Source organism: Panthera uncia, assembly GCF_023721935.1.
Source record: "Panthera uncia isolate 11264 chromosome C1 unlocalized genomic scaffold, Puncia_PCG_1.0 HiC_scaffold_4, whole genome shotgun sequence".
Classification (NCBI taxonomy): Eukaryota; Metazoa; Chordata; class Mammalia; order Carnivora; family Felidae; genus Panthera; species Panthera uncia.
Genome location: NW_026057585.1, coordinates 83,486,250 through 83,511,183, shown reverse-complemented (window position 1 = coordinate 83,511,183; position 24,934 = coordinate 83,486,250). Strand labels below are relative to the sequence as shown.

The window sequence follows — 24,934 nt, the reverse complement described above, 5'->3', positions numbered from 1 at the left end:
AAGTGTTTTTACAAATATAAATGCCCATTTCTCTCTTGAACCCTCCACTGGCTTCCTGTTGCACTTGGAACCTCCCCCGTGCTGCGCCCTCTGGCCTACAAGGCCCCTCACCATCTGGTTCTGTGCTTCCTCTCTCCCATCTGGTTCCAGCCATAGTTCCAGCCCCTCCAGTATGCCAAGCTCAGTCCTGCCTTGGCAATCCTTTGTTTTGCGTGCATGTTCTTCCTCCTTGTGTTCCCCTGGTGGATTCCCTCTTATATTTTAGGACTCGGTTTCAGTGTCATTTCCTAAGTGCAAACTTCCTTTCCTGACCACCTTATCTAAAGCCAGATCTCCCTTGTTATTTTAAAATTCAGCTCACTACTTACTTTCTGTTTGCATGGTAACATTGATCACAATGTAACATTATTTTCAGTCATGCAACACACAGTGGGATACCATGCCACTGTAAAAAAGATAGGAATCTATGTGTTGATATAGAATGATGTCTTAAGATAAACTGTTAAGTGGAAAAAAAAAAAAAACCCAAAGTGCAGTACAGAGTGTATAGCATACCACCATTTGTATAATAAGGGTGGGGGGAAAATATACTTACTTGTATATACATGTGTTATCTCTGGATTGGTACAGAAGAAATTGGTAACATTGCTTGCCTCTATGGAGGGGACTAGGTGGCTAGGGGAGGAGTGGGGGGCTTTTCACTGTGCATCTTTTTGTATTTTGAATCACATAAAGTACCACCTATTAAAAATCAGTAAATATTTAAAAGTTGTGTACTTTCTCTGTTTCCTATCTCCTTAAAGAGAATATAAACGTTATGAGAGTGTATACCATGACTTTCCTTGTTCACTTTTATATCCTCAGCACTTAAAACCATGTCTGGCACCTACTAGTACTCAGTAAGTATTTACAGAAATAATGGAAGAAAGAATGAAGGTCTCTTCCAGCTCTAACACTGTGGTTCTAATCTTAGGGCTTCAAGAATGTAAGACATGGAAGGGTGCCTGGGTGGCTCAGTCGGTTAAGGGTCCGACTTCGGCTCAGGTCATTGTCTCACAGTCCGTGAGTTTGAGCCCCACGTTGGGCTCTGTGCAGAGCCTGCTTCAGATCCTCTGTATCCCCCTCTCTCTGCCCCTCCCCCCTTACTCTCTCAAATAAATAAACATTTAAAAAAAAAAAAAAAGAAAAAAAGAATATGAGACGTGGATCCCAGGACCTAGCCATTCAGAGGCACCAAGAGAGATACCAGAATGTTCTGTGGTGTGGTGTACTGTTTTTCTTTGTTGTGATCAATAAGCTAAAAAAAAAAAAAAAAGTGTGTGGAGGAGTGTGTGGAGTGTGGAATGGAGTGTGTGGAGAACCTGCCTGGCACAGATATACTTCCCAAGTGAGAGCTCAGGTAGCCACAGGAGGGCCATGTCCTGTTTCGGTCATGCTCTAGTCATGGCCTCTGGGGATGGCAGCCTCAGGGACTGGCAAAGCAGCCCCTTTCCTGCCGCCTCAAAACATTCAGGATCACAGATTGTAGTAGCACGCTCCAGTTATGAGACTTCTGCACTAGATTCGGAACTCCCTGAGCTCAGGAACTGACTTTGTCTTGCTCACTAGTACACTCAGAGCCTGGCATAGAAAGAACAAAAGAGTGAATGAATGGAAGAATAAAAGCTGAAGGAGAGGGCACCAAGAACAAGGAGAGAAAGCCTGGAATCAGGAGCTATCATACCCCATCTAGCCAGGAGGTGGCGCTGGAGGAGTGTTTTCTGAGTTGTTGGCTGAGCCTGAGCTTTTCAGTCTGGAACACAGCCCTATTTTGACCAAGGAAGAGAGGGTAGTTGATTTTTGACAAATTTAAGTGCTCTGCTAGGCAGCAGGGATTGTGAAGAGGCACAACTGGAACAGGGAAATAGAAGCCCCACACAGAGATCAACACTGCGTAGGAAGACAAGTGCTGTTCTGACCCTTAGGACCCCCGAGAAAAACCTTTTAAATTTGTTTGAGGCATTTGGGGGAAGTTCACAGAGGAAGTGACATCCAAACTGGGCCTTCAAAATGAGGATTTACGCAGTTGGAGGGCATTCTAGGTGGAGGGAATAGACTCCTGGGAAATTGGGAGAATGGCGAATTGACAAGGATTGCTGGGTTTTCCCCATTTGTTGGGAGATAAAAGGGTAAAGAAAAAGTTCTGCTCTGAGAGTTTACTTTTTTCTTTTAAGTCAACTCTATGCCCACCATGGAGCTCGAAATCATGACCCCGAGATCAAGAGTCACACACTCTACCAATTGAGCCAGTCAGGTGCCCCAAGAGTTTACATTTTTGATTAAATAACAAAAGACTTATAGATTGATTAATGCATACAGTAAGGGCTCAAGAAATAGTCAATGGATTGAGATTTACGTATCAGGTAAATAGTAGAGGCTGGATAAACGTGTTGTTGAGGGAATGAATCATGGAACTTCAGGTGGTTTCTTTGCTAAATCACATGTCCTTACTGATGTTTTAAGAGCAGGTTTTCCAAGAATCTTTCCTTCTGTGTCCAAAGCTCTTCACAGGCAGCTTTTCTTTCCACCAAAGACAAGAAATCCTGACCCCAAGGGGGAGTCCGGGTTCCAATAACCTGGCATCCAGAGCCTTATAGAGGATTTTCAAGTCCTGTGCCTAGAACACAGTCTCCTTCCTTAGGACTAGATAGCAGTAATCATTAGTTATATTTTATAGCTGATGTTATCCATCGCTTCCATATTGCTAAATCCACTGGAAACACTTCAGTCTGCATCTTTCTCCAAACCTTCTTCCCACCTGTGTGACCCTTGTGCTCTCCAGTTTACCACCTGTGTCTCTCTTCTTGGTTTCATCTGCCAGCTTCTCCAGTTCCTCTCTGTAGCCATTAAAGTTTGAGTTCTGGGCCCTAGCTTCCTCTGCTTTATTCTCTTCCTGGGCTAATTCTTCCTGAGGTTTCAATTACTATTCAGATGTCAACAGTCCTCAGAGCTCTCTCCGGAGCTCTCTCTCTGAGCACCAGCCCACACATCTAACAGCCAGCCCACTTGACTTTTTCACTTGGGTGTTTCTTAGGCATCTGAATCTCAACATGTATAAAAACTCCTCATCTTCCCCACCTGCTCCCCCTCCAGGGTCCCTATCATGGTGCATGGTCGCATCACACAGCTGTCATTGCAGCCAGAAGCCTGTGTGAGTCATCCTTGACTCAAATCCTGATCGTCCCACCCCCTTGATAACTCCTGAGTCCTTCTGCTCTCCATCCCCACCACTGCCATTATCTCGAGCTGCCCCCTCTGGGGGCCATTCTCTTCTCAGTAGCCAAGGTGAGTTTTTAGAAATTCAAATAAGATCATGTCTCAAAATTCTTCAAATACTCTCCCGTTTCCCTTATATAAAATCCAAGCCCTTTAACCATGACCTTCAAGACCTTGTATGATCTGGACCACCTCTCAGCCTCCATCTCCTGCTGCTCCGTTCTCAGCTCCAGCCAGTTTGAATTTCATTCATTCACTCATTCATTCATCCATCCACCCACCCATCCATTCATTAATTCATTCCGGTAACCAGGAATTTATAGTGCCTAATTTATGCCAATAGTGTGTGAACCATTGTGAACAAGGAGAAAGACTTCATTCCCATGAAGTATATGGTGTTTTCTCTTCCTGCTTCAGGCTCTTCTCACATGTGGCTCCCTCTGCCTGAACTCTCTTCTCCAACATACATACTTTACTGCCTTAGCCTCTAGCTCCAGTTCATCATTCAGACCAAAATTAAATGTCATTTCCTCTCTGAAGCTTTCCTTAACTCAGGCTTAGTTAGGAACGCCTATTGTGGATTGCCACAGTCCTGAACTTGCCCTTCATTACTCATGTCTGTTTCCCCTTCGGGACCAGAGGCCCCAAGAGACTGAAAACCAGGCCTTCCGTGTTCACAGTACCTGGAACTATGCTGGGCTCTTATCATGAACTCAGTACATAAGGCTTGAATGAAAGCACATGTCCTTTTCATTTGGATCTGCTTTTTTCTTTTCTTTTCTTTTCTTTTCTTTTCTTTTCTTTTCTTTCTTTTCTTTTCTTTTCTTTTCTTTTCTTTTCTTTTCAAGTTTATTTATTTATTTTTGAGAGAGGGAGAGGGAGAGAGATGGGCAGGGGATGGGCAGAGAGAGAGGGAGAGAGAGGATCCCAAGCAGGCTCTGCACTGACAGCGCAGAGCCTGACACGGGGCTCGAACTCATGAACTATGAGATCATGACTTGAGCCATGAAATCAAGAGTCGGACACTTAACGAACTGAGCTACCCAGGCGCCCCTTCATTTGGATCTGCTTTTTAAAAATATTTGAGGATAGGGCACCTGGGTGGGTCAGTCAGTTAAGCATCCAACTTTGGCTCAGGTTATGATCTCACGGTTCTTGAGTTTGAGCCCCGCGTTGGGCTCTCTGCTGTCAGCACAGAACCTGCTTCAGATCCTCTGCCTTCCTTTCTCTCTGCCCTTCCTCCTCTCTCTCTCAAAAATAAATAAACATTGAAAACTTTTTTTTCCATATTTGAGTATATCTTAAATGTTGCCATAGACACAGTCACCCTAGTCAGCCTTGCACAGTCAAGTCAGCCAGTCAGTTCTGAATGCTGTGCTTTAAAGGAGACTTTGATCCTGACATCTCCCTGAGTCAAGAAAACAAATACCCAGCCCACACAGAGATGTGCTGCTAAGGCCCTTTCATTCAGTTAGCTTGTCCCACAGAAAGGAGGCTCATGAATGTCAAAGAGCACAGGCCTACCCTGAGAGGGATTCTGGTCTTCAGCCATGGCTACTTGCTTATATGAACAGGTCATTCAACCTTTCTGACCCTCAGCCTTCCTACCTGTGAAGATGGGCATAATAATATGCACATTGCAGGGCTGATGGGAGGGGTTCACAAGCTGTCACAAAAGACAGGCAGACCATTCATGTTAGCTTTTTTCCCAACCACAAGGCAGTGTGGGTTAGTGGTTAGCAGTCTGGGTACTGGGTCAGAGACAGCAGGGTCTGAGCTTGGCTCTGTCACTTCTTAGGAAGTTGGCCATGGGGGAAGTATTATAACATCTTAGTCTCAGTTTCCTCATGTAGAAAATGGGGACAAAGTCATACCTGCATCTGGGGGTATGGTGGGCACTTATATGAAGTTAATGTGTATGAAGGACTCAGCCCAGAGCCTGGCACATGGTAAGTACCCAATACATGTGCACAGCATCATGACAGAGATGGTAAGGGGGACAGAGAAATGGTGTCCACAGTTCTGATCTTCACTGGTGAAATCATCTGGGGACTGTTTATCATCTAATTTGCAGGGGCTTCTGAAGGGACTGCCATCTGACACAGACCCCACTCCCAGGTCTAGTAGAAGAGAGAAAACATGTCTATAAGTGAGGAAGATTTCATGTGCAAGGTGATAAATTTTATTAAAAAAAAAAGCCAGGAGACTAAAACACTTATTGAATGAAAAAAGCTAGAAGTAAGAGCATATATTACATGATTCCATTAAAGAAAAAAAATTTTTAATGCTTATTTTTGAGAGAGAGAGCGTGAGCAGGGGAGGGGCAGAGAGAGAGAGAGAGAGAGAGAGAGAGAGAGAGAAAGAGGGAGGGAGACACAGAATCTGAAACAGGCTCCAGGCTCTGAGCTGCCAGCACAGAGCCTGATGCGGGGCTCGAACTCAGGAACAGTGAGATCCTGACCTGAGCCAAAGTTGAGCACTCAACTGACTGAGCCACACAGGTGCTCCTACGTGATTCCATTTTTATGAAGTTCTAGAACTGGCAAAACAATCTATGGTGATAGAGGTCAGAGGTTCATATTAGGGTACTGGCTGGGAGAAAGCATGAAGGAACCTTCTGGAAATGTTCTGTGTCTTCATCTGAGTAGTGGATCCTGGGCATATGCAAAATATGTGAAAATTTAACCAAAGGTCCACTTAAGATTTGTGCACTTTACTGTATGTAAATGATATTTGGAAGAAAATTGTGTCAGAGGAGTTTAGAAAAGGGAGTGATTTCTTCTAGCGTAAGTGGACAGTGAAGGCCGCATGGCCTGGAGAGGAACTGCAGGGGGGAAATAGCCACTTTCTCTCTCTTGGTGGCTCAGTAACAGGGGATCTAAACAAAGCACTTAAACTTACCTTAATGGAGTCAGGAATCATCAGTAAGTGGTTTTGGAGATTATTTGCTATCTGTTTACAATGCAAAAAAAAAAAAAGTTTAGGATTATATAATTGCAAAAGTCATATTCAGGGAGGTAATTATCAAGTGTAACATGAGTGTTCTATTTTGGGCTTCATCGCTAGCTCTTCTGGCCCTTCATTCCCTTTGGCTAATGTGATTGCTAGTTGTTTTGCTGGTTCTCTTCTGTCAGAGGCAGCGGGATGATGGGAGGCCATGGATGGGGAATAGAGAGTGGAATGATAAATCACATTTCTGCTGGGCTTCACTCTTCACAAAGCACCTGTGCACACAGCATCTCACTCGATAGCAATCTAGGAGGGAGGCAGGGGTATCAGTCATGGTTATTGATTGCAAGCAACAGAAACCAATTCTGAATAGCTTAAGCAGAGAAGGAGTTTATTAGAAGGTTATCAAATGGCTCACAGAAACAAAAGAAAAACTGGAGAATGAGGGTCAGAGAACAGGCAGGAATCAGGGAGGGCCTACTCAAACCTGTGTATTTTAGGGTGTTTGTTTCAGCAGCCTAGCTAATACAGTTACATTTGGAAATGATCAAGACAGGTTTTCCAGGGGTGCCTGGCTGGCTTAGCTAGAAGAGCATGCAACTCTTGATCTCAGCGTTGTGAGTTTGAGTCCTGTGTTGCGTGCAGAGACTATTAAACAAAACAAAACAAAACAAACGCACAAAAAAACCCTGGGGCACCCGGGTGGCTTTGTCGGTTGAGTGTCAGACTTTGGCTCAGGCCATGATCTTGTGGTTCGTGAGTTCAAGCTCTGCATCAGGATCACTGCTGTCAGGGCAGAGTATGCTTTGGATCCTCTGTCCCCCTTTCTCTCTGCCCCCCCCTTCTCTCTCTCTCAAAAATAAAGAAAATATTTAACAACAACAACAAATAAAAAACCTTAAAAAAAGACCTCCATTAGAAAAGAAAAGGCAGATTTTCCAGGAGGCAGTGGCACGGACAGGGATGATGAAAGGTAATTTGACCAGCAGAGAAAGGAGATTCCAGGTGGGAATCACTGCACGCCCAAGGTAGGGAGGTAGGAGAGGATGGTGAGGAGGAGCTTGGGGTACACAACTCATGCAAGGGAACAGGGAGAGGAAAAGCTGGGAGGGGAGGTTGAGGTATTGTGGAGAGCTTTGCATGCCTGGGTGATGAGTTTGTACTTAGACTGGTGGGCGAAAGGACCCACTGGAGGTTTTTGAGCAAGGGAATGAGATTTTCTATTCGTAATTTAGGAAGAATAACCTGGTACCCAGCAGAGGACCGTGTGGAGCAGGAAGCTGGGACCAAAGCCAGCTAACAGTAAGCACCAGTGTCAACTGCTCCTGAGAGACTGAGGAGGAGGACCAAGAAAGGGCTCTGGGCCTGGGTCACTGGGAAGCAGGAAGAAAGCAGTTTCAGGAGTGTGCTGGGGCCAGGCTGGTTTGCAGAGAGCCAAGGACTCAGTGGGTGCCGAGGATGTGGAGTTTCAGGAGGATGAGAACAAAAGGCTCCAGTTCAAGCTCTCTACCTCCTGCCCTGGCCTGTTACTGCCCTTGGCCGCTTCTGGGCTTCCCATTCCCTTCCTCAGTTACCCCCTGCCTAAGAGCTGAGCTTTCTCTCTGGATCTCTCTCCTCCCGTCTGTTCCCTCAGTCGGACATAGAATCTTAGCATCGGAGGAGACCTTAGATGGGAAAGCAGAGGCTTGTGGGAAAGGAAGGGACTTGCCAAGGACACAGCCAGGAGGAGGCAGAGCCAATAGCAAAAGTCCGTCTCGTCTGCCCCACCCAGGGCCCTTCTCTCCAACCTGGCGTAGACATGTCTCTTCTGAGAAGCCCTTTCACTGGTTTATTTTGTAGCCCCGTGGTTTGCATGCATTCCGTTGTAGCGCATATTTCACAGGTGATTTAGAATTCCTCGTTTGGTGTCTTCCAATGAGAGCAATAGCTCATTGTCCTTGGCATCTCTTCCAGAACCTAGTCCAGGGCTCTGCATGAGGCTGCGTCATGTAGGTCAGGAGTCCAGGGTTATCCACCTGGCTCTGCCTCTCAGCCTGGGGAGGGTGCTGAGTGTAGTCCCAGCCCCAGGGGCAAGGCTGGCATGAAAGCACGAAGACGAAGAACGACCCAGACAGAAGGTGTTGAGCCAGCCTTCTGCTGCTTGGAAGTCCCCCTAGGGATCCCTCCACCTCTGAGGAGAGTTTGAGCACTGCCCCTGGGCTATACACGCCTGGGTTGAACATGAGTTTCTCTGGAGCAGGCTTATGGTCCAGGACACGTGTTAGGTTAATTCTTCAGTTGTGATTCCCAGACATGTGAGTAGTGTAAAGTCGAACTCCAAACCTGAGCTTGGATTGTAAATTCCCCAGGAAATATCCACCCTCACACTCCCACTCAGGCTTCTCCATGTAAATTTTTTTGTTTCCCTGTGCCAGAGGAGAGTTTCCTTCATCTTTTTCACTGACGGCACAGTCCTTTGAGGGTCCTGGTTCACATGAGGGTTTCAGTTCTATCACTTTACCCTATACCGCTAGAACCCGGACTCACCTGCCCCTCTGCCATCTCCTGACTCATCTCCCCACCCTGGAAATCTTCCCCTGCCTTTCTTTTCTTTTCTTTTTTTTTTTCTCTTCTTTTCTTTTTCCTTTTCCTTCCTTCCTTCCTTCCTTCCTTCCTTCCTTCCTTCCTTCCTTCCTTTCTTTTCTTTCTATAATCTCTGCCCAATGTGGAGCTTGAGCTCATGACCCTGATATCAAGAGTCATATACTCTACAGACTAAACCATCCAGCCCCCCTCCGCCCCCAGCCTCTCATGCTATTCTTTACCCTCATACTAGATGAATCTTAGTAAAGTGTAGCTCTGATAATGCTCAGGAACTTTCAATGGCTCCCCATGGATTAAAAAAGTAACGTTTCATGCCTCGACAACAGAGCTTCAATACAACTTTGCAGTCTCCACATTGGCCACTCTTAGCAGCAAAGCTACCAGGTAGGTAGGCAGTAACTCGGGGCGGGGGGGGGGGGGGGCCCGGGGGAGAGGACCTGCCCCCCGCTGGGCCCCCGGGGGCCCTTTCTGCCCAAAATGATAACCCCCCCCCCCCCGCCCATCATTCACATTCTTCTCAGACTTCATTTGCCCATTTTATTCATAACATAGCAGGGAAGAGGAAAAATGCTATTTTAAAAAGCTGCCTGGAATGGTAAATTTTATGTTATGTATATTTAACTACGAAAAAAAAGTGTTGCCTGACAGCATTTTCTATACTAAGCCAGACTTCATCTTGGTGAAAGACTGCCTTTTTTGGGACAACATACCTACTTGGCCTTTCAGTTACGCAAAGCAAGTTTTGGAATGAATGTGCAGGGAGAAGTGAAGCTGAGACCAAAAGAAATAACTGAACACGGTGCACCAGGAGATAAAGAGTGGGAAGGTTGTTAGGTTGTCGCTTCTGTTTGGTTATAAATGCTGTCCTTTTTTTCTTCCTTGGAGGACCCAGGAAATGAGTTTGGACACTGAGAAGAAAGGGCAGGGACAGAGGACTTTGATCTGAGCTGAGAAGTCCCCACTAACGTGCAGGGAGTGGGGGTGGGGAGGGAGGCGGAGGGACCTTAAGATGTCTTTTTTCTTTTAATTATTATTAAGTAGGCTCTATGCCCAATGTGGGGCTTGAACTCATGACCCCAACATCAAACAATGTGTGCTTTACCACCTGAGCCAGCCAGATGCCTCTCTCCAAATGCCATTTGCAACCAAATTTTACCTGAACTGTAATTTGAGGAGGAGGCTGGTCCTGTGGAGGCAGGTGAGGAGGAATCTTATGTAACTTGGGCTGTGGAAAAGAAAGGAAATGCTGCCAGGGTCAGGCAGAAGGGAAGTAGAAGGTAGGCTTGGCTTCCTCTGAGGCCTGTGGCTCCCTCTGACATCAAGGTCTGTGGGCCACAAAGTGCTGGGGGCTTCAGGAGGGTGCTGGAGATCTCTAGAACCCAGGCCTGACTATGGAACTGGGAGGAAAAGTAATGGAAACAAAATCCCGCCTCAAAACTTGTCTGGCCTTGAGGGCTAGTGGGAGGCAGGTGTGCCTGACCGTCAAATGGCCGGGAATTAGCTGTCCCGGGAGAAGAGCAGGACAGGTTCCTCTCATTGTCACTGTGGAAAGGGAGGAGAGAGAGAGAGAGAGACGGGCAGTTTGCAAGTCTCTCTGGGAGCTCTCTTCACTTTCATAGAAAGAAGCCTGACTGAGTGGGATGGGTCATGTTTCCAAATGCAATGGAGGAAGGAGACCCAGCTTCTCCCTGTGTTCCCTCCTGGTGTGGAGAGACCTGATGTCTCGGCCACTTGGGCAGGGTTGGCAGCAGGAGGACATTTATTAATTTGTACAAAAATAAGGATAGATTTGGATATTTTCTGCTTATTGTAAAAGGTTTAGGGTGTTGCACATATATAACAAAATCCTGTCATTCCATCATCCAGACATAGACCCTGTTAGCATTTGGTGTCAAGTTTTCCACACTTTGTTTTCTTTTATGCATGTTTTCTTATGCATTCATGACCCAGAAGACGGCTGGGCTCTTAAGATTGAGATAAGATGGGGGGGCACCTGGGTGGCTCAATCTGTTAAGCGTTTGACTTTGGGTCAGGTCATGATCTCGCTGTTTGTGGGTTTGAGCCCCACGTCAGGCTCTGAGCAGCCTGGAGCCTGCTTGGGATTCTGTGTCTCCCTCTCTCTCTCTGCCCCTCCCCCTACTCGTTCTCCGTCTGTCTCTGTCTCTCAAAAATAAATATTCAAGGGGCGCCTGGGTGGCTCAGTCGGTTAAGCGGCCGACTTCGGCTCAGGTCATGATCTCGCGGTCTGTGAGTTCGAACCCCGCGTCGGGCTCTGTGCTGACAGCTCAGAGCCTGGAGCCTGTTTCAGATTCTGTGTCTCCCTCTCTCTGACCCTCCCCCGTTCATGCTCTGTCTTTCTCTGTCTCAAAAATAAATAAACGTTAAAAAAAATTTTTTTAAAAAGTGGATACTAAAAAATAAATAAATATTAAAAAATTTTATTAAAAAAATTTAAATATTCAAAAAATTTTTAAAGACTGAGGTTAAAAAAAAAGGAATGAGATAAAATGGGCTTGAACTCTTTATTCTGTACCCAGTGGAAATTCCACTCTCTTTTCAAAACAGCTTTTTGAGCATAATTGGGTGCGTCACCTGTGGCTCCTATTTATTAACTGCCAAATTTTTTTTCTTTTTTCTCTCTCTCTCTTTTTTTTAGAATTCTAAAACTCTTTTTTTTTTCCAGTTGTGTACCTTCTTTTTAAAAATTTTTATTTATTTTTTTATTTGCATCTAAGTTACCATATGGTGCAACAATGATTTCAGGAGTAGATTCCTTAATGCCCCTTACCCATTTAGCCCATCCCCCCCTCCCACAACCCCTCCAGGAACCCTCTGTTTGTTCTCCACATTTTTTTTATTTATTATTTTAACATTTGTTTATTTTTGAGACAGAGAGAGACGGAGCATGAGCAGGGGAGGGTCAGAGAGAGAGGGAAACACAGAATCCGAAACAGGCTCCAGGCTCTGAGCTGTCAGCCCAGAGCCCGACGCGGGGCTCAAACTCGCGGACCGCGAGATCGTGACCTGAGCTGAAGTCGGACGCCCAACTGACTGAGCCACCCAGGCACCCCTGTTTGTTCTCCATATTTAAGAATCTCTTATGTTTTGTCCTCCTCCTGTTTTTATATTATTTTTGCTTCCCATCCCTTATGTTCATCTGTTTTGTATCTTAAAGTCCTCATACGAGTGAAGTCATATGATATTTGTCTTTCTGTGACCGACTAATTTCATTTAGCATAATACCCTCTAGTTCCATCCACGTAGTTGTGAATGGCAAGATTTCATTCTTTTTGATTGCCGACTAATACTCCATTGTGTATATATACATCTTCTTTATCCATTCATCTGTTGATGGACATTTGGGCTCTTTCCATACTTTGGCTATTGTTCATAGTGCTGCTATAAACTTTGGGGTGCATGTGTCCCTTCGGAACAGCACACCTGTCTCCCTTGGATAAATACCTAGTAGTGCAATTGCTGGGTTTAGGGTAGTTCTATTTTTAATTTTTCGAGGAACCTCCATACTGTTTTCCAGAGTGGTTGCACCAGCTTGCATTCCCACCAACAATGCAAAAGAGATCCTCTTTCTCCACATCCTTGCCAACATCTGTTGTTGCCTGAGCTGTTAATGTTAGCCATTCTGACAGGTATAAGGTGGTATCTCATTGTGGTTTTGTTTTATGTTTCCCTGATGATGAGTGATGTTGAGCATTTTTTCATGTGTCGGTTGGCCATCTGGATGTCTTCTTTGGAGAAATGTCTATTCATGTCTTTTGCCCATTTCTTCATTGGATTATTTGTTTTTTGGGTGTTGAGCTTGATAAGTTTTTTATAGACTTTGAATGCTAATCCTTTATCTGATATGTTGTTTGCAAATATCTTTTCCCATTCTGTCGGTTGCCTTTTAGTTTTGCTGATTGTTTCCTTCACTGTGCAGAAGCTTGCTATTTTGAGAAGGTCCCAATAATTCATTTTTGCTTTTGTTTCCCTTGCTTCTGGAGACGTGTTGAGTAAGAAGTTGCTGTGGCCAAGGTCAAAGAGGTTTTTGCGTGCTTTCTCCTCGAGGATTCTGATGGACTCCTCTCTTACATTTAGGTCTTTCATCCATTTTGAGTTTATTTTTGTGTATGGTGTAAGAAAGTGGTCCAGGTTCATTTTTCTGCATGTTGCTGTCCAGTTTTCCCAGCACCACTTGCTGAAGAGACTGTCTTTATTCCATTGGATATTCTTTCCCGCTTTGTCAAAGATTAGTTGGCTATATGTTTGTGGGCCTATTTCCAGGTTCTCTATTCTGTTCCATTGATCTGAGCATCTGTTCTTGCGCCAGTACCATAATGTCTTGATGATTACAGCTTTGTAAAACAGCTTGAAGTCCGTGAATTTTTTCCATTTTATTTATTTTAGACAGAGAAAGAGAGAGAGAGCATGAGTGGGGGGGGGGGAGAGGGAAAGAGAGAGAGAGAGAGAGAGAGAGAGAGAGAGAGAGAGAGAATCTTAAGGAGGCACCATGCTCAGCATGGAGCCTGACTTGGGGCTCCATCCCATGACCCTGGGATCATGACCTGAGCCGAAATCAAGAGGGGGATGCTCAACCAACTGAGCCACTGCAGCACCCCTAACCACTCAATTCTTTGTCTCTGCATCCTTTTGGCTGTCCTGGTGTCTAACTTCTAGGACAACAAGGTCTGATAGTAGCTGAGACCAGGAATTTTAGCACCTTTCTTCCATTTCCAGGAGAATTCCCATTCACAAGAAGCCACATAAGTATTGCAAACCTTCTTAAGGTCAGAGGGACAAAGAGTGAGGTTACACTGCAGAAATACACACCATTTAAAATTGACGTTGACTTGGGGCACCTGGCTGGCTTGCTGGGTAGAGCGGGAGACTTTTGATCTTGGGGTTGTGAGTTTGAGCCCCATGTTGGGTGTAGAGATTACTTTAATAAATAAAACTTTAAATAAAGAGAAATAAATAAAACTGAGGTTGACCTGCTGTTGGGAAAAGCCCTTGGGCCCTCTGACAGGGCCTGCCCTGCTGCCCTCCTTCCCTTCCTCTCCTCCTTGCAGGTCCTGCCCAAGAGCATACTGTTTCTAGTGCACCTTTTAAGCTGATCTGACTGAGAGCTAATGCTCTTGGGTGCATAGCGCTTCTCCCTTCAAGTGGTTTATCAAAGTGTTATCCTAAAGAGAGACAATTCTTTCTCTAAGGAGCCTGCTGCCATCTGCTAAGGCGATAATTCCTTCCATCCTGCTAGACATGTCTTTTTTTTTTTTTTAAACAAAAATGAGCTCATTCTAAACATTCTCTATGACAACAGAGCTGATCTTCTTTTCTCCATTTTACAAAAGAGGAGCTGAAATGAAGCCTCGGCCTTTGCCAAAGATCTGCCCAGCTCTTTACCTGTCTAGGTCTCCCAGCCAGTCATATCTGTTCCCTGGGTTCTACACACTTGCAAACAGCTCGAAATAGCATGCTTCATGTTTCTTATTTATTGTTTACTCCTCCCACTAGAATGTAAACTCAGTGAGGTCACAGACTGGATCTGTTTTGCTCACTGCTCCCTTTTTGGAATTAATCACTTAGTAAACTGTATTATTCAGGGTTCTCCAAAGACACAGAGGCATGAAGAGGTGTGTATAAATATATATAGAGAGAAAGACTTATTTTAAGGAATTAGCTCATGAGATTATGGAGGTTGGCAAGTCCAGGGTCTGTAGGGTGGGCTGGCAGGCTAGACACACAGGGAAGACTTGATGTTGCAGTTCAAGTCTGAAGGTTGTCACCCTGGAGAATTCCCTCTTGCTCGGGGGAGGTCAAGTCTTTTGTTCTATTTGAGTCTTTAACTGATTGGATGAGGCCCACCTCCCTTATGGAGGGCAATCTGCTTTACCCAAAGTCCAACAATTGAAATATTAACTCATCCAAAATGCCCTCACAGAAACATCCTGAATAATGTTTGGCCAAATAACTTTGCAGTGTGGCCCAGTCAAGCTGACACATAAAATTAACCATCACAAAGGCACATGTTAACTATTTTGTTGAATGAGTGGCTGAATAAATAGATGAATGAATGAGCTTTAGGAGGGTGAGAGTCCTGCCTGGGTCACACAGCTGGCAAAAAGTAGGTGCAAGTCTTCTTTTTTTGCTTTTTTATATTTGTTTGTTTGTTTGTTTGTTTGTTTGGAGAGAGAGAGGGAGAGAGAGAGAGAATGCACAAAAGCAAGGGAAGGGACAGAGAGAAGGAGAGACAGAATCCCAGGCAGGCTTCATACCATCGGCACAGAGCCTGATGTGGGATTTAAACACAGAGACTGTGAGATCATGAACTAAGCTGAGATCAAGAGTCGGACACTTAACAACTGCACCACCCAGGTGCCCCTAGTAGGTGCAGGTCTTCTGAACTTGAGGCAGGCAGCTGTTCTCACCACCCCACCACACGGCTTTTCTGAACAGTGACCAGAATCGGACTTGTATGGTTCCTACTTTCTCCTGCAAGCTCTTGACATTCCACAAAGGTTTATGCTCACATCTCACATCATTACAAAACACTCCTGTTTAGAATTATTACAAAGTAGGCCTTTTGATACAAATTTTCACCTGTGTTACCTGAAGCAACTAAAAAATTATTTTACTAAAGGGAGAGCCTTTCCTAAAATCTCCTGCCACATGAATCAGCAATGAGCTAGGCACTGTGGTGCAAAGATCTGGCCCTAACTCACTAACCTGCCCAGTACATTGTTGCCCACTTTCCTTTGTGCTCTTTACCTTCCAGCCAAACTAAGCTACTTCCTGCTCCCTGTGCAGACCCTGCAATTAATTTCCCTCTTCCTGTTTCATCTGGTACTGTTACCACACCTGGAATGCACCTCCCCCTATATTTCATCCATTTATTTATTTATTCAATAAATATTTTGTAAGCACCTAAGGGGGTCAGGTACTATCTTTGCACTGGGCATACAGTGATGAACGAGAGAGATAAGGTGCTGGCCCTTCCAGAACTCACATTCTAGTACTGGGAAAACAGACACAACTCAAGCTGTACAAGATGATTCCAGGTGGTGATTAGCACTGGGAAGAAAGCCAGGAAGTAATAACAGGTTGCAACAAGCTGAAAGATAGTGCTAGGGTGGGGGAGAGATGAACTCAAAGCTGGTGTTTGAGGAGACCCCCCAGCCACCTGCGGACTGGGGGAAGAACGTTTTAGGTAGAGGGGACAGCAAGTGCCAAGGTGTAGGGCAGAGCAGGCTTGATTTGTTAGAAGAACAGAGGAAAAAACTCCAAACAAACTGTACTGCATACATCTCCTGCATACATGTCAGACATGTGCTAGGTTTTGTGCACGTAAAGATGCATAGGGCACGGTCCTTTGTCCTAAAAAGTTCATTATTTTGGCGGGGAGGCAGAAATTATAGCTGACACCTTTTGCTGTATGTACCTGAACCATGAATCAATGACCCTCCCCTCTACTTTCCCCGGGGACTCTTTTACCTTCCAGGGCTGCTGACCCCTGGCAGCCATGTTTGTGGTGTGTGAGCCCATCCTGCCGCCATGGCTGATTGGACCAGGGGGATCACTTGGCTTCAACAGGACCAATCAGGTTTCCCTCTCTCAGGACCGCTGAATGGGTCCTGGCACTAGAACATTCATTAACTCTGTAGAACTGCCCCCTGGCAGCTGTTGTTAGGCTGACCAACCGTGCCGATTTTTACACGACTGAGAGGTTTCTATGGTAAAACTAGGAGAGTCGCAGGCAAGCCCGGAAAGTTGGTCACCCTGTCTGCTCTGTACCAGGCTGAGTGTTAAACCTGAGAATTTAGGAGCTGGGGGAGGTGGTCAGAACTGTCACTGTGGCTGCAGCAGCAGAGGAGGGCCATGTGCAGACAGAGAATGGAGAAGCACAGAGTGCTGGATCACAGGGTCTTCCCAGAAGTAATCTACATCCCAGACACCCCTGTTGCCTTAAAATGAATCTCCTTTGGGGCGTCTGGGTGGCTCAGTCGGTTAAGCCCCGACTTCGGCTCGGGTCGTGATCTCATGGTGTGTGGGTTCCAACCCCCATAGGACTCTGTGCTGACAGTGCAGAACCTGCTTGGGATTCCTTCTCTCTCCTCTCTCTGACCCTCCCCTGCTCACGTGCACGCTCCCTGTCTCTCTCAAAAGAAATAAACATTAAAAGAATAAAGATTTAAAAAAACGAATCTCTGTTGGATTAAGTTACCTGCAGTGGGTTTCTGATGGTCTCTGTCAACTCCCAGCAACTTCCTCTGACCCTCTCTCGTAGCACTTACACCCGTCCCCTCTATGTCACATGTCACCTTCTAGGCTGTAAAAATTCAAGTATGATTCATCTTTGTGCTTCTCCCCAAACATAGTATCTACCCTGTCTTTTGTATAGAAAGTGCTCGGTTCAATTATTATGTGCAAGTAAGGGGTTCTACACAGCCAGGGGAGTGCGGATATTCTTATTGGGTAATGATAATCTCTTGCATTTGTGTGGTGCTGCAGTTTACAGAGCATTTTCAAGTTCATTATCTGATGGGCATCCAACTCTTCAAAATTTGGATATTAGTAATAATGATAGCAGCTTCTATTTATTTTAAGTACATTCTATGTGCTAGGTGACCAAAAAAATACCTTGAGGCTCAGAGAGAGTAAGTGATTTGCCCAGGATCCCCAAATTTATATGTCACATATCTGACCACAGAGCCTTGTTTTCAGGCTGCAAACCCATGTTCTGTCTGCCCAGCCAGGATACCAGGGGCAGAGTGCAGACTGTTCATCCCTCTCCCAGACCCTCTAGGGTCTGATTCATGCCCTCTGGGCTGGTCCTGCTGACCCCCTTGGGCACCACAGGCTTCAGGTCACTCAGTTTACCAGTCTGGCCGAGTCAGGCAAATTTGGCTCTTAGGAGCCTCTGTGGTTGCCATGGCACCTTCCCCAGGCTCCTCTCAGTATAAACCTGGGGGCGAGCTGTTTTGAAGCAAATGGGGAAAACAGAGAAATTTTCTCACTAATGTGGGCAACTGGCAGTCTGCCTCTCCTCAAAATTTCTTTCAGTGCCTCACAGGTGGGTCTTGGGCCCATCGAGTCCAATTGCTTCATTTCACAGGTGAGGAAACCAAGGCCAGTGTGCTTAGAGTTCCACAGAGAGATTTTGTACCTGGACCAGGAAGCTCTATGGACTGAGACCTGGGTTCCAATCCAGCCCCTGTATGACATTGAGTAAGCTCTTTAAAAAAAAAAAAAAAAAAAAAAAGTTTATTTTTGAGAGAAAGAGAGAGAGAATGGGGGAGGGGCAGAGAGAGAGGGAGACAGAATCTGAAGCAGACTCCTGGCTCTGAGCTGTAAGCACAGAGCCTGATGTGGGGCTCGAACTTGCAAACTTTGAGATCATGACCTGAGCTGAAGTCGGATGCCTAACTGAGCCACCCAGGCGCTCCCACGATGTTAAGCTTTTGAACTGCTCTGATCCCTGGATTCCTCACCTGTAAACTAGGGATCATGGATGGCCATCTTCTCTTGAAAGAGTTATATGAATGATTAAGTCAAACCATGTACATAAAATTACAAAGTGCCTGGCATGTGAATGATGCAGTTGCCCAAGGTCACCTTGCCCAGTGTAGGAGAAGGGGCATTGTTACCAGATTCAGGAGACATGGGTTCTGATCTTGACTCTGACTTGCTGTGTGTAAATCTCTTTACTGCTTTGGACCTCAGCATCTTTATCTATAAACCAAAGGAGGGTTGGACTAAACGATGCCTAAGCTTTTTTTCCAGTTCTACAATTCTGTGCATCTGGTGACAGAATGCTAATCCCAGGGACCCTAAGCTGTCATTGCTTTACCACACCACCCTGTCTTGCTACCAGAATGGCCCTGGGGCCCAGCCAGAAGGCCAGCTCCCTGAGCCTGAGGGCCATTTTAGGAGAGAGAGATGCCTCTGAGGGTAGGAACTTACCATGAGGACTGGGGCTGTGGGCACTCGTCTGGCTGCCCGGCACCCCTTTCTGGTTCAGGGTGTTGCCTAGGCTTTGTGGGGAGAGGCCGGGGAGGATGGGGATACTTTGGAAGAAAGAGACTGGGACTTCCCAGTAGTGAGTACCCATCTGACAAGGTCAGGTGAAAGCAGTTATTAATACCCTCAGCATCAGAACGTGCAGATGAGAGATGGGCAGCTTCCGTGCTCCAGAGGGTAATTATTGAGGATAAAGGAGGAGGAGGGAAGGCAGGGGGTGATTCCAGTGGAGGGAGTGGGAACTCCAAATGGAGGTAGGAGGGGGTTTGGGATAGGGAGAGAAGCTGAAGGGAAGGAGCAGAGAAGAAAAAGTAGAGAAAGGCAAGGTGAGAACTGATTTTTTGTCTAAGGAAAATGACAGCTTGATAGAAAAAATGGGAGACAGAGCATGTTCATTCTGCCATCATGTGCTTCCCTCAGGCAGCTCCCCCCCACTCCCCCCAGGAGGCAGGCAGCCGAGGCACTGTGCATGTTCTCCAAGTAGAAGTCTCCAGAAGGCCCTTCTCCCCACCGCGTCACACTCCATTGCCTGGGTTGCTGGAGCCCCATGCCTCAGAGGGAAGCCATCATGTGCTTCCCTCAGGCAGCTCCCCCCCACTCCCCCCAGGAGGCAGGCAGCCGAGGCACTGTGCATGTTCTCCAAGTAGAAGTCTCCAGAAGGCCCTTCTCCCCACCGCATCACACTCCATTGCCTGGGTTGCTGGAGCCCCATGCCTCAGAGGCCCATTGCCTCCCCTCTGTAACACCGAGGCCTCTCTTCATGCGGCTCTAGTTGGCACTGGCCTGGGGAATTCAGCCTGTCTCATACTCTCCTCCCAGCCAGGGTCCCTTCCCTGCTGCTCACTCAAGTCCCTTCTACCCCTCGCCTCAGCACCCCCCATTCTAAAGAAACAAATCCTGCAATTTGACGCTTGCAAGTTAAGTCCAGGCAGGACCCAGCACACGATTCAGTACGTGCACCCGACAATGGCCATATCCCAGGGAGGGATCCATCTCAGTGTGGGATCACTTTGCCTCACATTGAGAAAGGAAGGTTGATATAAACATGGTTATTGTAATACTATACTAGCCAAGATAGGAAATTATCAAATGTTTCCAGTGTGTCAGGCATGGTAACCAGCTCCATATTTGCATTCCCCCATTTATCTCCTTTATAATCCTATAAAATATGTGTTATGATCATTCCCCCTTTTTTTTTTAATTTATTTTGAGAGAGAGAGAATGAGTGGGGGAGGAACATAGAGAGAGGGAGAAAGAGAAAATCCCAAGCAGGTTCTGTCCACGCTGTCAGTGCAGAGCCCAAAGGAGGGCTCAAACCCATGAACTGTGAGATCATGATGTAAGCCAAAACCAAAAGTTCGATGCTTAACCCACAGAGCCACCCAGACACCTCTATCATTTCCTCTTAATAGAGGAGAAAATGGAGGCTTGGTAAAGTTGGTAACTTTACCCAAAGTCACATAACTAGCATGTGGCAGGCCCAGTGTTCAAACCCAGAGTTCATACTCTTTTTTTTTTTTTTTTTCAAGTAGGCTCCCCACTCAGCATGGAGCCCAACACAGGGCTTGAACTCATGACGCTGAGATCAAGACCTGAGCTGAGATCAAGAGTTGGACACTCAACTGACTGAGCCACCCCAACTGACTGAGCCACCCCAAAATCCATACTATTTTTTTTAATGTTTATTTATTTTTGAGAGACAGACAGACACAGTGTGAGTGTGGGACGAGCAGAGAGAGAGGGAGACACAGAATCTGAAGCAGACTCCAGGCTCTGAGCTGTCAGCACAGAGCCCGACGCAGGGCTCAAACTCACCGTGAGATCTCATGACCTGAGTTGAAGTTGGACGCCTAACTGACTGAGCCACCCAGGTGCCCCTACACAAGATTTCTTGATGCAGGCAGTCCAGAGCTGGTGTACTTAGAGCTCAACAACATCACAGAAAACCCAGGCTTGTCCTGTCTTCCCACTGCCAACCTTGCCATATTGGCTTTTCATTGTCATGTTTATTGCTTCATGATTGCAGGATGGCTGCTATAGCTCCAGGCATCATATCAGCATCCCAAGGGTTTGGACAAACAGTTTTCTTCTGACAGGACTTTGCTTTTTATCCTAGATACGGAAAGCCCATCAGCAGATTTGTTTTTACATCTCGTTGGTTACATATCCACCCCTAGGATGCAGGATGATACAGGAAAGTATGTATTATGGTGGCTCCTGCTTCACAAACCATCCCCAAATATAGTGGCTTGAAACCACAACCATTTATTACCCATCAGCTGTCTGCCAATAGCTAGCTAAGTAGTTCTGTGATCGGGGTCAGACCTGGCCGATCTTGGTTGGTCTTCCTTGTGTGCCTGTGGTCAGCTGTTGGGTGGGTTAGGGTTTGCCTGGTCTAGGATGGCCTTATGTACTCATATGCCTAGTGTTGGCTGGTTGTCAAATGGGGTGATGGATGGTGAGTCTCTCATCCAGCTAGCCGGCCCAAGCTTGTTTTCATGGTGGGGGTAGAGTTCCAGGAGGTTGGCTGGAAGACATACAAAGCCTCTGGACTTCAGATCCCAGACTCTGAACTGGTGTGCTGTCATTTCCATCCCATCTTTTGGGCAAAGCAAGTCACAAAGCTGGCCCAAGTACAGCGGTAGGAAATAGACTTCACTGCTTGACGGGAAGAATTGTAAAGTCACATTGCAAAGGGCCTAGACATGGAGAGGAATGAAGAATCACGACCATTTTGCAATCGACTACAGATTACTGCGATGTATTTGGACTGGTTCACCCCCTGAGGCAGGGAAAGAGCTCTCTTCCCCCAAATCAAGGGGACACACACCTACCCCTGGTCAGAGTTCAGTTGCACAGAATAAGGGGAAGACATGGTTGTTGGGCAGGTGGCTGATAGTGTCTAGACAGGGGGTTAATCCCAGGTGCGAAGAGGGGATGGGACATTTTGCAGCTTGGATGTCTCCCTATCACCTTCTTTCTTCTGAAGACAGTGATTTTCATCTGTCTTTGTGTCCATGCGTGGTCAGGGCCTCATGATGGCTCCTCTAACAGGTATATACTTTTCCTCCTTGACATTCAGTGCTACAGAAACAATTTTAAAAATAAATAAATAGGGGTGTCGGGTGGCTCAGTCAGTTAAGTGTCTGACTCTTGGTTTTGGCTCAGGTCATGATTCATGTTTTGTAGGTTCAAGCCCCCCATCGGGCTCCACACTGACAATGCAGAGCCTGCTTGAGATTCTCTCTCTCCCTCTCACTCTGCTCCTCCCCTGCTCCTGCTCTCTCACTCTCTCTCTCAAAATAAATAAATAATCTTTAAACAAACAAACAAAACAAACTCCGCCCCTGTTCCCATCTAGCAGGGTTGTGGGAAAATCTTGTGTCAGACATTAGAGGGCATGGCAGGGGTATGGATTAGGCATTCTCCTTTGTTGAGGTTGCATGATCCAGGAAACATGAGGCCTTTGGCATTCTGTCCATCAAGGTCACCTCTAAGGTGCTTTTGTCTATGACCTAGGGGTCCACTTGAGAGCAGGAGCCTTTATCTCTCCTCCCCTGACCCTGAACTTGTTGCAGACATTTTCCAGGCTCTTACTTACTACCCATCAAAGCCCTCACTCAAGAAACCAACAACCTCCTCCATCGTCTCCTCAGGAAGTCACCCTCCCTCATCCACTCCACTCCCACTTCCTCTGGACAGACCTACACCTCCCTGGCAACATCTGGGTGGGATGGTCTTCTAGAAAACCAGGACCTGACTATGCTTCCAGGAGGGAGATGTGCCTCAAGGGAACAGACAGTGTGTGCCATAAACTAATCTGGGGGAGCAGGGACAGGAACGACATCTCAGCTGAGACGTGAAGGGGGTGTAGGAGTGGGTTAGGTGACAAGAGGCTGGGAGCCTGCAGTAGAGTGCTCCAGGTGGAGGAACCGTCACCACGGCAGTAGCTCACACACATTCAACACTGCCTGCATGCTGGGTGCTGTAAAGCAGGTGCTTCTGTTGTCCCCCTTTTATGAAGCTTATGGAAGAAGTCAAATGACTCACCCAAGGTCATACAACTTGTAAGTGGCTGAGCTGGGATTTCAACCAGTCTGACTCCAAACCACCCGCCGTCCCCTTAACTATTTGGATGAAACTGGAGGTGGGAGAAGCAGGTTATTTGGAAAACCGCAAGCAGCTTATTTTGGCCGGAGCACAGCATGTGAAGGGGAAGGTGGGATAAGGGGCTAGCGAGGTAGGGAGAGTGAAGGGACGGAGCACCTGCAGCCATAGTTCTGCTCAAATGCAGCAAAGCCTGGGTACAGTGAGGCTGCTTCAGGGGCGATTTCAGTAGCTTCGGTGAGACGTGGTGGTACGTCCAACTGGGAAGATGCTAGTAAGAATGAAGAACAGTGGCAGCATGGTTGCATGGGTTATCTAGGAAGAATGGTCAGGACTTGGTGATTGCTTAGAAGTGGGGGTTGGTGAGAGGGAAGAGAGAGAGGAGTCAAGAATGATTCACAGATTTCTGGCTTGGGCAGCCAGATGGATGGTGCCAACCCTATTTCCTTCACCAATCTGCTGTGTATCTTTGGGCATGTCACCCAGGCTCTCTAGATGTCTGTCTTCCTAGCTAGAAACCGAAGATAATGAAACCTGACCTCCCCATGTGAATGGATGGTGTCAAGATAAGATGAAGTAATCAATCTGGAAGTGCTTTGGAAAGTCAAAAGTGCTTTGCAAATGCAAGTGGTTATTATTTTATGGTGATGGTTAAGGTCATCGCCCTCCTGGGGCTTGCAGATAAAGCCAGACTGAAAGGCAGCCCAGGGGAGCTGCCCGCTCACTCACAGTATTTTCCATCAGGCAGATCTGTCTCTTTGGCAGGTGGGAGCCACATTCCCACACACTAAATTGTTAATAGCTTCCCCAGGGAGTTCCTTTCTGCTCTGACTCCTTCAATGATTTCTGTTTCTCTACTGCTGACGCCTGCCTGCTGATGCCTAGATTGGCCCCAGGATTTCCCATCCATTTTTGTTTTTGTTTTTGTTTTCCCTCAAAATCAAGAATGGGGAGGAGCCCCATGCAGAGCCAAACCCTTTGGTAACCTAGGGGTGGAGGGCTGTGTCTAATCTGCTCCAAGAGCAGAGTCAGACTCAAGAATCTCCTGAGCTCCAAGTGACTCATCATCCTCCATAGTGGGGAAATTCTGCTGAGCAGAGACAGAAGTGATGGGTTCTTATATTTTGGTGGGGGGACTTTCTAGTTTTCGCTCTGAGAGGCAGTGTTGAGTGGTAGTCAGGAGATTGGCTTTCGGAGTCACACAGACCTGGCTTGGCATCCCAGATCCGGCTTGGGCAGCTAACCTAGTCTCTGTAAAATGGAATAGTAATAGTAGTAACCTCACACCTATAGGGCTGTTAAGATTAAATGAGATAATCCACAAAGCACTTGGCCCAGTGCCTGGCACATAGCAAGCTCTCTATAAGTGGTAGACAATGGGATTATCTATGAGTTGTGACCACAGAAATGAGAGTGCCTTTTAAAGATAAATAGACTAGAATGCTCACATTCAAGTAAGAGTTGATCTCTTCAAAGTACCCACTTGGGGAGGCCATGGGGGAAGCCCCTTTAGATGTCTTTCAAGTTTCCATGTGTTCTTCTGGTGTCCTCAATGGGGGCAATTCATACTCACTTGGCATATGTCTTAGTCCGTTTGGGCTGCTACAACAAAGTCCCATGGACAGAATGGCTTATAAACAACAGGAATTTATCTCTTACAGTTCTGGAGGCTGGCAGTCAGAGATCAGGGCGTCAGCATGGTTGGGTGTTGGTTAGAAATTTCTCCTGGGTTGCAGACTGCTGACTTGTATTCTCACGCAAGACAGCAGAGACAGCAAGCAAACTCTTAAAAGGCGCAGTCCATAACAGCATGTATGTTTCCCTACAAATTATTTTGTTCATGTACTTGGCCAGTTACATATCTTTCCTGGCTTCTTGATTGTGAGCTCCTTTAAGACAGCAATGGTCTTATGCTCACGTAGCCTTTCTTGGTTGGCAGAGCATCTGCTGTTTCACCAAATCCTCATCCCGATTCTGCACCTCTTTGCTTTATAGATGAGAAAACTAAGGCTCAGAGAAGTTAAGG

At 46.4% G+C, this 24,934-nt stretch overlaps 1 protein-coding gene and 1 long non-coding RNA gene across 2 annotated transcripts in view; one reads left to right on the top strand and one right to left on the bottom strand.

Moving 5' to 3' along the window:
• Positions 1-20,883, bottom strand: part of LOC125913599 (uncharacterized) — a 36,836-nt gene extending 15,953 nt beyond the window's left edge. Inside the window, exon 1 of the long non-coding RNA XR_007455053.1 lies at positions 20,633-20,883. This is a non-coding gene — a long non-coding RNA (uncharacterized LOC125913599). The remainder of the gene's footprint in view (positions 1-20,632) is intronic.
• RCC1 (regulator of chromosome condensation 1) overlaps positions 1-24,934 on the top strand; it is a 287,208-nt gene that overhangs the window by 221,593 nt on the left and 40,681 nt on the right. The gene's annotated exons all lie outside the window — the stretch shown is intronic.